General features: G+C 30.6%; 1 long non-coding RNA gene across 1 annotated transcript; it reads right to left on the bottom strand.

Annotated features, from left to right (window-relative positions):
* Positions 1–2,141: 2,141 nt before the first annotated feature.
* On the bottom strand, positions 2,142–3,942 carry LOC127721749 (uncharacterized). Its single transcript, XR_007991428.1, has 2 exons — positions 3,696–3,942; positions 2,142–3,126 (listed from the first exon to the last, which is right to left on the bottom strand). It is a non-coding gene; the product is annotated as an uncharacterized LOC127721749 (long non-coding RNA).
* Between the last annotated feature and the right edge of the window lie 6,181 nt (positions 3,943–10,123).

The raw sequence follows: 10,123 nt of genomic DNA, 5'->3' as shown, positions 1-10,123 counted from the left end.
ACCTGAACACAAGTTATTGTCTGGAAACTAGAAAAATGCTTATTTTTGGCCCCTTATTCCTAAACTTTTGGGGCAATTACCCCAAAACTCAATTCCAGCTTTCCCTTTGTGATATGGAACCTTGTAGTACAATTTCATAAAGATCCATACACTTACACACAAGTTATTGCCATGAAACTAGAAAAATGCTTTTTTTTTTCCCCTTTTTGGCCCCTATTTCCTAAAATTTGGAGGCAATTACCCCCAAATTCAATCCCAGCATTCCCTTTATGATATGGAACATTGTGATACAATGTCAGAGAGATCCATAGACTTGCACACAAGTTATTGTCATGAAACTAGAAAAATGCTTGTTTTTTGCCCCTTTTTGGCCCCTTATTCCTAAAATTTGGAGGCAATTACCCCCAAAAATCAATCCCAGCATTCCCTTTGTGATATGGAACCTTGTGGTACAATGTCAGAGAGATCCATACACTTACACACAAGTTATGTCTGGAAGTTACAAAAATGCTTATTTTTGGCCCCTTTTTGGCCCCTAATTCCTTAACTGTTGGTACCATAACCCCCAAAATCAATCCCCACTTTCCTTTTGTGGTATTGAACCTTATTTTAAAATTTCATTGAGATCCATTCACTTAAACTAAAGTTAGAGTGCGAAAACTAATGTGTCTTCGGACGACGACGCCGTACGACGACGACAACGCCAACGTCATACCAATATACGACCACAAAAATTTTTTTGCGGTCGTATAAAAAGGAGTTCTTAATTAAGAAATAAACTGATTCGCTGAGCGCAGCTGGATACACCCGCAGAGGTACTACCCTGAACAGCTGGGGCAAAAATGGACACAATATTCAAGCTTGATACAGGTCTGAATTTGGATTGTAATTAAATATTTGACATATTATAGTTTCTGAATAAATGTAGTCAATGAACTTGAAATCGGTTATATGAATTGAATTTATATTCAATTAAAGATTTCTTGCTGTTGTGCAATACACTGTGCTGTTGTGCAATACTTAATAAATCTGTTGCCAGACTATAAACAAATAAAGTTCAATTTCTTCTCAATGTCATATTTGAAATTTATGAAAATCAATAGGGAGATTACATCAATAGCTATAAATAATTCACCAAAGTTTCATGTGAACTGCTTAAAGCATTTTTGAGTTGTTGTCCAAAAACTGGAAAATCCCCCCTTTTTTAATGAATAAAACCCCATAACTCAGAAATGTAAAATCTAAAATTATAAAATTCTAAAGGGAGCTTACGGATTGATAATTTAGTCTTAGATGCAAGATTTTTTTATCAGTTGTTAGTGGCTTTGAACTAGCTGTCAGTAACTGCGAGTACTCTCAGATTTGTACTTAGTGTCTTTTTGTTGTTTGGATGTACAACTACCTGACCACGTCCACTTGTATTTGTATTTATCCATCTGATGAGTTTAGCCTCTTTCAACTGATTTTGATAGTTCTTTCTTATATTGAACTGTTACACCACTGTCCCAGGTTAGGGGGAGGGTTGGGATCCCGCTAACATGTTTAAGCCCGCCACATTCTGTATGTACATGTATGTGCCTGTCCCAAGTCAGGAGCCTATAAAAGTGTAATTCAGTGGTTGTCGTTTGTTTATGTGTTGCATATTTGTTATATTTGTTCATTTTTTTACATAAAATAGGCCGTTAGTTTTCTTGTTTGAATTGTTTTACATTGTCATTTCTGGGCCTTTTATAGCTGACTGTGCGGTATGGGCTTTGCTCATTGTTGAAGGCCGTACTGTGACCTATAGCTGTTAATTTCTGTGTCATTTGGTCTCTTGTGCATGTGTGGAGAGTTGTCTCATTGGCAATCATACCACATCTTCTTTTTTATATTTACATTAACAGATATAAAAAAATCACCAAAGTCAAGGTGAGACAACAAAACTTAGTTGTAAGATCTCTGAAATTTTTTACAGGGTACGAGTTTTTCTCATTGTTGGAGATTGTACGGTGACAGTAACACCTGTAACTGCTTAAACCCATTTCTTATGCACTTTAGTTTGATAAACTCACTGAATATCATACCACATCTCCTTATTTTTATATGCATTACAATTTACATGTGCATGTAATTGTAAATATATATATATCAGAACAAAATTCATTGCGTCACTTTTATTTATGCATCCTTTGGCACAATACAAGTTCTAAAATTACACAACATAAAACAACTAAATGTTATTTCAGATGAAAGTTTTGTTTCAGTTCCATTCATAGGATTTATTAGAATTTTGTATGTTTTGCCAAGTCCAATAATTCGCTCTATGTGACATAGAGACATAGTTGACTAAACCACCAGGTGTCGAACATTCAAGAATTTTCAGTGTTTCTGTTTTTATTTGATGAAAAGGTTGCCTGAGCTCTAGGAGCTTTAGGTTTTATCACGGGATATTCTGTGCTGTCAATAATAATCCAAGTCGTAGGAAACTTTAATTTGAAGTTGGATGGTGAAAAATACCTGACTAAACCTAGATGGCCAAGTGTTAGCCTCACACCACTGTTTAGACATAAAAACAATCCATGTATACACAATATTCTTAACACTAGATTCAATCTAGAATCTAGACAGTTCAAAGTTGGTTGTATGATGCCTCAATTTCATCAAAGTCATAAAAAAACTGATTTTCAACTGACACCCTATCAATTTGAAAATATATGTATCTCAAACAATGTGCTGCTGGACCAAGTGTGGTCAAAACAAATAAAAATTTAGTATACAACTCTAAACCGGTATAAAAATGCATGGCTGTGTCACGTGTCTTCATTTCAAAATTCTCTGCTGAAAACATAGGCATTGATGGTGTTTGCGTAATTCCATCTGTGAAGCTCAACATTAGCTCGGCAGTTGGTGGTGGACAGTCATAAATCCTTTTTGCAATATGAATGACTTCTTCAGGAAAACCAACTTTACAATCAAAACTTTCCTCTAGATTTCTACTACAATATTCATCAAGTTTAGTTCTTTTGTTTTCACAGGAAACTGCCCTGATTTTTCTTTTTGCGGACGATTCAGTCTCTTGCTTGGTCCAGGAAAATAGGCTGGGAATTGCAGTAGACTTAAGTCTCTGTATGGTGGGTTTGCGCCCTGAAAAAGGTTATAAAACATTAGTTTTTTTATAATTAAATGAACTTCCATTAGCAATGTATACTTTGTACTACCTGGCGAAATATTAACTAGATTTATTCATTACAATCTGGATAAAACTATGTTTGCCTGATTCAATGTATGTTATGTAAATCCAAAGGACAAACAATGAGAGACTTATGCAACAAACGTACATTGTTTGTACCTAAATAACTATAATATAGATGAGAGCATGTCATTGTTTTGTTCCTGTTAACATTGTCATTGATATTTTTCAAGAAAGTCTATGAGGCATAGCTTATGCATTTCTGTCATTACTACATTAGCATAATTACTGCTAAAATAATTCTCATTATGATATACCTCTTGTAAGAAATCATTATAATTGTAGCAATCACCAAAAAATCTCAAACAGATCACATTGAATCGTAATCCAAAAAATTATGACGTCTTGAATTACCACCCCCTTTTATTCTAAAACGATAATTGCGGTTGTAAACAGACTTTGGTTTATTCGCATGGCGATTACATATATAACTATATGTTTCACAAAGAAAATAGAGTTTTACCATAAATAGTTTCCTGCACGTAGTCTTTTTCAGTAAAACGTGCCAGCTGATTGAGATGGACTCCACGATATCATCGTGTTCTCGTCCAATCTGCGTATGGGCCATGGCGTTGATCCAACTTTTCCTTCTTTTTAAGTCATTTGGAAATGCATGTCCTCCTCTTAAATGACATCCAGGTACACAACAACAAGTACTTGGCATCGTTAATTAAAAATATAACTGAAATAGTTGCACAGTGCAGAAACCGGAAGAAGACCGCTACCACGGCGCCACCTATTCAGGAACGATAATTTGCTACTTTATATAACTGCGAAAATAACGTTAGACGGGTTCATGTGCATAAACAGAAATGCGCTTTAAATTGTATAATATAATTCATGTTCAGTCGACCTTTAATTATTATATCAACGACTGAAATGATTTATAAACATCTAGATTGCAGATAACACTCGAAATTAACCCGAGCTCTTTCCACACGGAATTCAAATAATTCTAGTTTGTCAATCGGTTGACTGCTTATAATGCAAAATACTAATATATCAAAAGTTTTTAAAACTAACAAAACACAATGATCGTTTCTCTATTTCCCAATGTAAATGAAATGAAACAAAAAACATTTTATATCGCAATAAGAAGAGGAGAGAATTCAACATTTCCGGATCTACTTGGAGTCTAATGACCCCCCACGTAGATAAGTTGGATATCGCGGAAGGAAGGATTAACCCGGCAACTAGAAAGGCATTAAAGCACTGCCTTTAAAAACTGACCATATTTGCACTTTATTATGTAAATCTCATTAGCTGCATTGTAAATCAGTTATAATTTGGTTCGCATCAATTTATAGTGCCAGCATGTCTTCTTTTTATTCAAAATATTGAATTGTAAACAAATATCAGTAGTTTTCATACCTCAGACTGACTCATATAACAAAATTATTTGTCCGCTTCAACAAAAACTGACCATATTTGCACTTTATTATGTAAATCTTGATAACCGCATAGTAAATCAGTTATATTTTTATATCAGGATGGATTGCATAATACAAATGACAGCAATATTGGTAAAAAATTACTAAATAATTTGGTTCGCATCAATTTATAGTGCCAGCATGTCCTCTTTTTATTCAAAATATTGAATCGTAAACAAATATCAGTAGTTTTCATACCTCAGACTGACTCATATAACAAAATTATTTGACTGCATCATTCAAAACTGACCATATTTGCACTTTATTATGTAAATTTTAATAGCTGCATAGTAAATCAGTTATATTTTTATATCAGGATGGATTGTATAATACAAATGACAGCAATATTGAAAAAAAATTACTAAAAAATTTGGTTCGCATCAATTTATAGTGCCAGCATGTCCTCTTTTTATTCAAAATATTGAATCGTAAACAAATATCAGTAGTTTTCATACCTCAGACTGACTCATATAGCAAAATTATTTGTCTGCGTCAACCAAAACTGACCACATTTGCACTTTATTATGTAAATCTTAATAACTGCATAGTAAATCAGTTATATTTTTATATCAGGATGGATTGTATAATACAAATGACAGCAATATTGGAAAAAAATTACTAAAAAATTTGGTTCGCATCAATTTATAGTGCCAGCATGTCCTCTTTTTATTCAAAATATTGAATCGTAAACAAATATCAGTAGTTTTCATACCTCAGACTGACTCATTTAACAAAATTATTTGTCCGCTTCAACAAAAACTGACCATATTTGCACTTTATTATGTAAATCTTAATAACCGCATAGTAAATCAGTTATAATTTTACATCAGGATGGGTTGTATAATACAAATGACAGCAATATTGGGTTAAAAATTACTAAATAATTTGGTTCGCATCAATTTATAGTGCCAGCATGTCCTCTTTTTATTCAAAATATTGAATCATAAACAAATATCAGTAGTTTTCATACCTCAGACTGACTCATATAACAAAATTATTTGACTGCATCATTCAAAACTGACCATATTTGCACTTTATTATGTAAATCTTAATAGCTGCATAGTAAATCAGTTATATTTTTATATCACGACGGATTGTATATTACAAATGACAGCAATATTGAAAAAAAATTACTAAAAAATGACAGCAATATTGAAAAAAAATTACTAAATAATTTGGTTCGCATCAATATATATAGTGCCAGCATGTCCTTTTTTTATTCAAAATATTGAATCGTAAACAAATATCAGTAGTTTTCATACCTCAGACTGACTCATATAACAAAATTATTTGACTGCATCATTCAAAACTGACCATATTTGCACTTTATTATGTAAATTTAAATAGCTGCATTTTAAATCAGTTATATTTTTATATCAGGATGGATTGTATAATACAAATGACAGCAATATTGAAAAAAAATTACTAAAAAATTTGGTTCACATCAATTTATAGTGCCAGCATGTCCTCTTTTTATTCAAAATATTGAATCGTAAACAAATATCAGTAGTTTTCATACCTCAGACTGAATCATATAGCAAAATTATTTGTCTGCGTCAACCAAAACTGACCACATTTGCACTTTATTATGTAAATCTTAATAACTGCATAGTAAATCAGTTATATTTTTATATCAGGATGGATTGTATAATACAAATGACAGCAATATTGGAAAAAAATTACTAAAAAATTTGTTTCGCATCAATTTTTAGTGCCAGCATGTCCTCTTTTTATTCAAAATATTGAATCGTAAACAAATATCAGTAGTTTCCATACCTCAGACTGACTCATATAACAAAATTATTTGTCTGCGTCAACCAAAACTGACCACATTTGCACTTTATTATGTAAATCTTAATAACTGCATAGTAAATCAGTTATATTTTTATATCAGGATGGATTGTATAATACAAATGACAGCAATATTGGAAAAAAATTACTAAAAATTTTGGTTCGCATCAATTTATAGTGCCAGCATGTCCTCTTTTTATTCAAAATATTGAATCGTAAACAAATATCAGTAGTTTTCATACCTCAGACTGACTCATATAACAAAATTATTTGTCCGCTTCAACAAAAACTGACCATATTTGCACTTTATTATGTAAATCTTAATAACCGCATAGTAAATCAGTTATAATTTTACATCAGGATGGGTTGTATAATACAAATGACAGCAATATTGGGTAAAAAATTACTAAATAATTTGGTTCGCATCAATTTATAGTGCCAGCATGTCCTCTTTTTATTCAAAATATTGAATCTTAAACAAATATCAGTAGTTTTCATACCTCAGACTGACTCATATAACAAAATTATTTGACTGCATCATTCAAAACTGACCATATTTGCACTTTATTATGTAAATCTTAATAGCTGCATAGTAAATCAGTTATATTTTTATATCACGACGGATTGTATATTACAAATGACAGCAATATTGAAAAAAAAATACTAAAAAATGACAGCAATATTGAAAAAAAAATACTAAATAATTTGGTTCGCATCAATTTATAGTGCCAGCATGTCCTCTTTTTATTCAAAATATTGAATCGTAAACAAATATCAGAAGTTTTCATACCTCAGACTGACTCATTTAACAAAATTATTTGTCCGCTTCAACAAAAACTGACCATATTTGCACTTTATCATGTAAATCTTAATAACCACATAGTAAATCAGTTATATTTTTATATCAGGATGGGTTGTATAATACAAATGACAGCAATATTGGGTAAAAAATTACTAAATAATTTGGTTCGCATCAATTTATAGTGCCAGCATGTCCTCTTTTTATTCAAAATATTGAATCGTAAACAAATATCAGTAGTTTTCATACCTCAGACTGACTCATTTAACAAAATTATTTGACTGCATCATTCAAAACTGACCATATTTGCACTTTATTATGTAAATCTTAATAGCTGCATAGTAAATCAGTTATATTTTTATATCACGATGGATTGTATATTACAAATGACAGCAATATTGGAAAACAATGACTTAGAAATTTGGTTAGCATCAATTTATAGTGCCAGCATGTCCTCTTTTTATTCAAAATATTGAATCGTCAATAAATATCAGAAGTTTTCATATGTTAGACTGACTCGTATAACAAAATTATTTGTCCGCATCAACAAAAACTGACCATATTTGCATTTTATTATGTAAATTTTAATAGCTGCATAGTAAATCAGTTATATTTTTATATCAGGATGGATTGTATAATACAAATGACAGAAATATTGAAAAAAAATTACTAAAAAATTTGGTTCGCATCAATATATAGTGCCAGCATGTCCTTTTTTTATTCAAAATATTGAATCATAAACAAATATCAGTAGTTTTCATACCTCAGACTGACTCATATAACAAAATTATTTGACTGCATCATTCAAAACTGACCATATTTGCACTTTATTATGTAAATTTAAATAGCTGCATTTTAAATCAGTTATATTTTTATATCAGGATGGATTGTATAATACAAATGACAGCAATATTGAAAATAAATTACTAAAAAATTTGGTTCGCATCAATTTATAGTGCCAGCATGTCCTCTTTTTATTCAAAATATTGAATCGTAAACAAATATCAGTAGTTTTCATACCTCAGACTGACTCATATAGCAAAATTATTTGTCTGCGTCAACCAAAACTGACCACATTTGCACTTTATTATGTAAATCTTAATAACTGCATAGTAAATCAGTTATATTTTTATATCAGGATGGATTGTATAATACAAATGACAGCAATATTGGAAAAAAATTACTAAAAAATTTGTTTCGCATCAATTTTTAGTGCCAGCATGTCCTCTTTTTATTCAAAATATTGAATCGTAAACAAATATCAGTAGTTTCCATACCTCAGACTGACTCATATAACAAAATTATTTGTCTGCGTCAACCAAAACTGACCACATTTGCACTTTATTATGTAAATCTTAATAACTGCATAGTAAATCAGTTATATTTTTATATCAGGATGGATTGTATAATACAAATGACAGCAATATTGGAAAAAAATTACTAAAAATTTTGGTTCGCATCAATTTATAGTGCCAGCATGTCCTCTTTTTATTCAAAATATTGAATCGTAAACAAATATCAGTAGTTTTCATACCTCAGACTGACTCATATAACAAAATTATTTGTCCGCTTCAACAAAAACTGACCATATTTGCACTTTATTATGTAAATCTTAATAACCGCATAGTAAATCAGTTATAATTTTACATCAGGATGGGTTGTATAATACAAATGACAGCAATATTGGGTAAAAAATTACTAAATAATTTGGTTCGCATCAATTTATAGTGCCAGCATGTCCTCTTTTTATTCAAAATATTGAATCGTAAACAAATATCAGTAGTTTTCATACCTCAGACTGACTCATATAACAAAATTATTTGACTGCATCATTCAAAACTGACCATATTTGCACTTTATTATGTAAATCTTAATAGCTGCATAGTAAATCAGTTATATTTTTATATCACGACGGATTGTATATTACAAATGACAGCAATATTGAAAAAAAAATTACTAAAAAATGACAGCAATATTGAAAAAAAAATACTAAATAATTTGGTTCGCATCAATTTATAGTGCCAGCATGTCCTCTTTTTATTCAAAATATTGAATCGTAAACAAATATCAGTAGTTTTCATACCTCAGACTGACTCATTTAACAAAATTATTTGTCCGCTTCAACAAAAACTGACCATATTTGCACTTTATCATGTAAATCTTAATAACCACATAGTAAATCAGTTATATTTTTATATCAGGATGGGTTGTATAATACAAATGACAGCAATATTTGGTAAAAAATTACTAAATAATTTGGTTCGCATCAATTTATAGTGCCAGCATGTCCTCTTTTTATTCAAAATATTGAATCGTAAACAAATATCAGTAGTTTTCATACCTCAGACTGACTCATATAACAAAATTATTTGACTGCATCATTCAAAACTGACCATATTTGCACTTTATTATGTAAATCTTAATAGCTGCATAGTAAATCAGTTATATTTTTATATCACGATGGATTGTATATTACAAATGACAGCAATATTGGAAAACAATGACTTAGAAATTTGGTTAGCATCAATTTATAGTGCCAGCATGTCCTCTTTTTATTCAAAATATTGAATCGTCAATAAATATCAGAAGTTTTCATATGTTAGACTGACTCGTATAACAAAATTATTTGTCCGCATCAACAAAAACTGACCATATTTGCATTTTATTATGTAAATTTTAATAGCTGCATAGTAAATCAGTTATATTTTTATATCAGGATGGATTGTATAATACAAATGACAGAAATATTGAAAAAAAATTACTAAAAAATTTGGTTCGCATCAATATATAGTGCCAGCATGTCCTTTTTTTATTCAAAATATTGAATCATAAACAAATATCAGTAGTTTTCATACCTCAGACTGACTCATA

This window comes from Mytilus californianus, unplaced genomic scaffold, assembly GCF_021869535.1.
Source record: "Mytilus californianus isolate M0D057914Y unplaced genomic scaffold, xbMytCali1.0.p SCAF_12, whole genome shotgun sequence".
Taxonomy (NCBI): Eukaryota; Metazoa; Mollusca; class Bivalvia; order Mytilida; family Mytilidae; genus Mytilus; species Mytilus californianus.
Note: the sequence above shows the minus strand (reverse complement) of the source record. Positions and strands in the feature narration are given on the sequence as shown.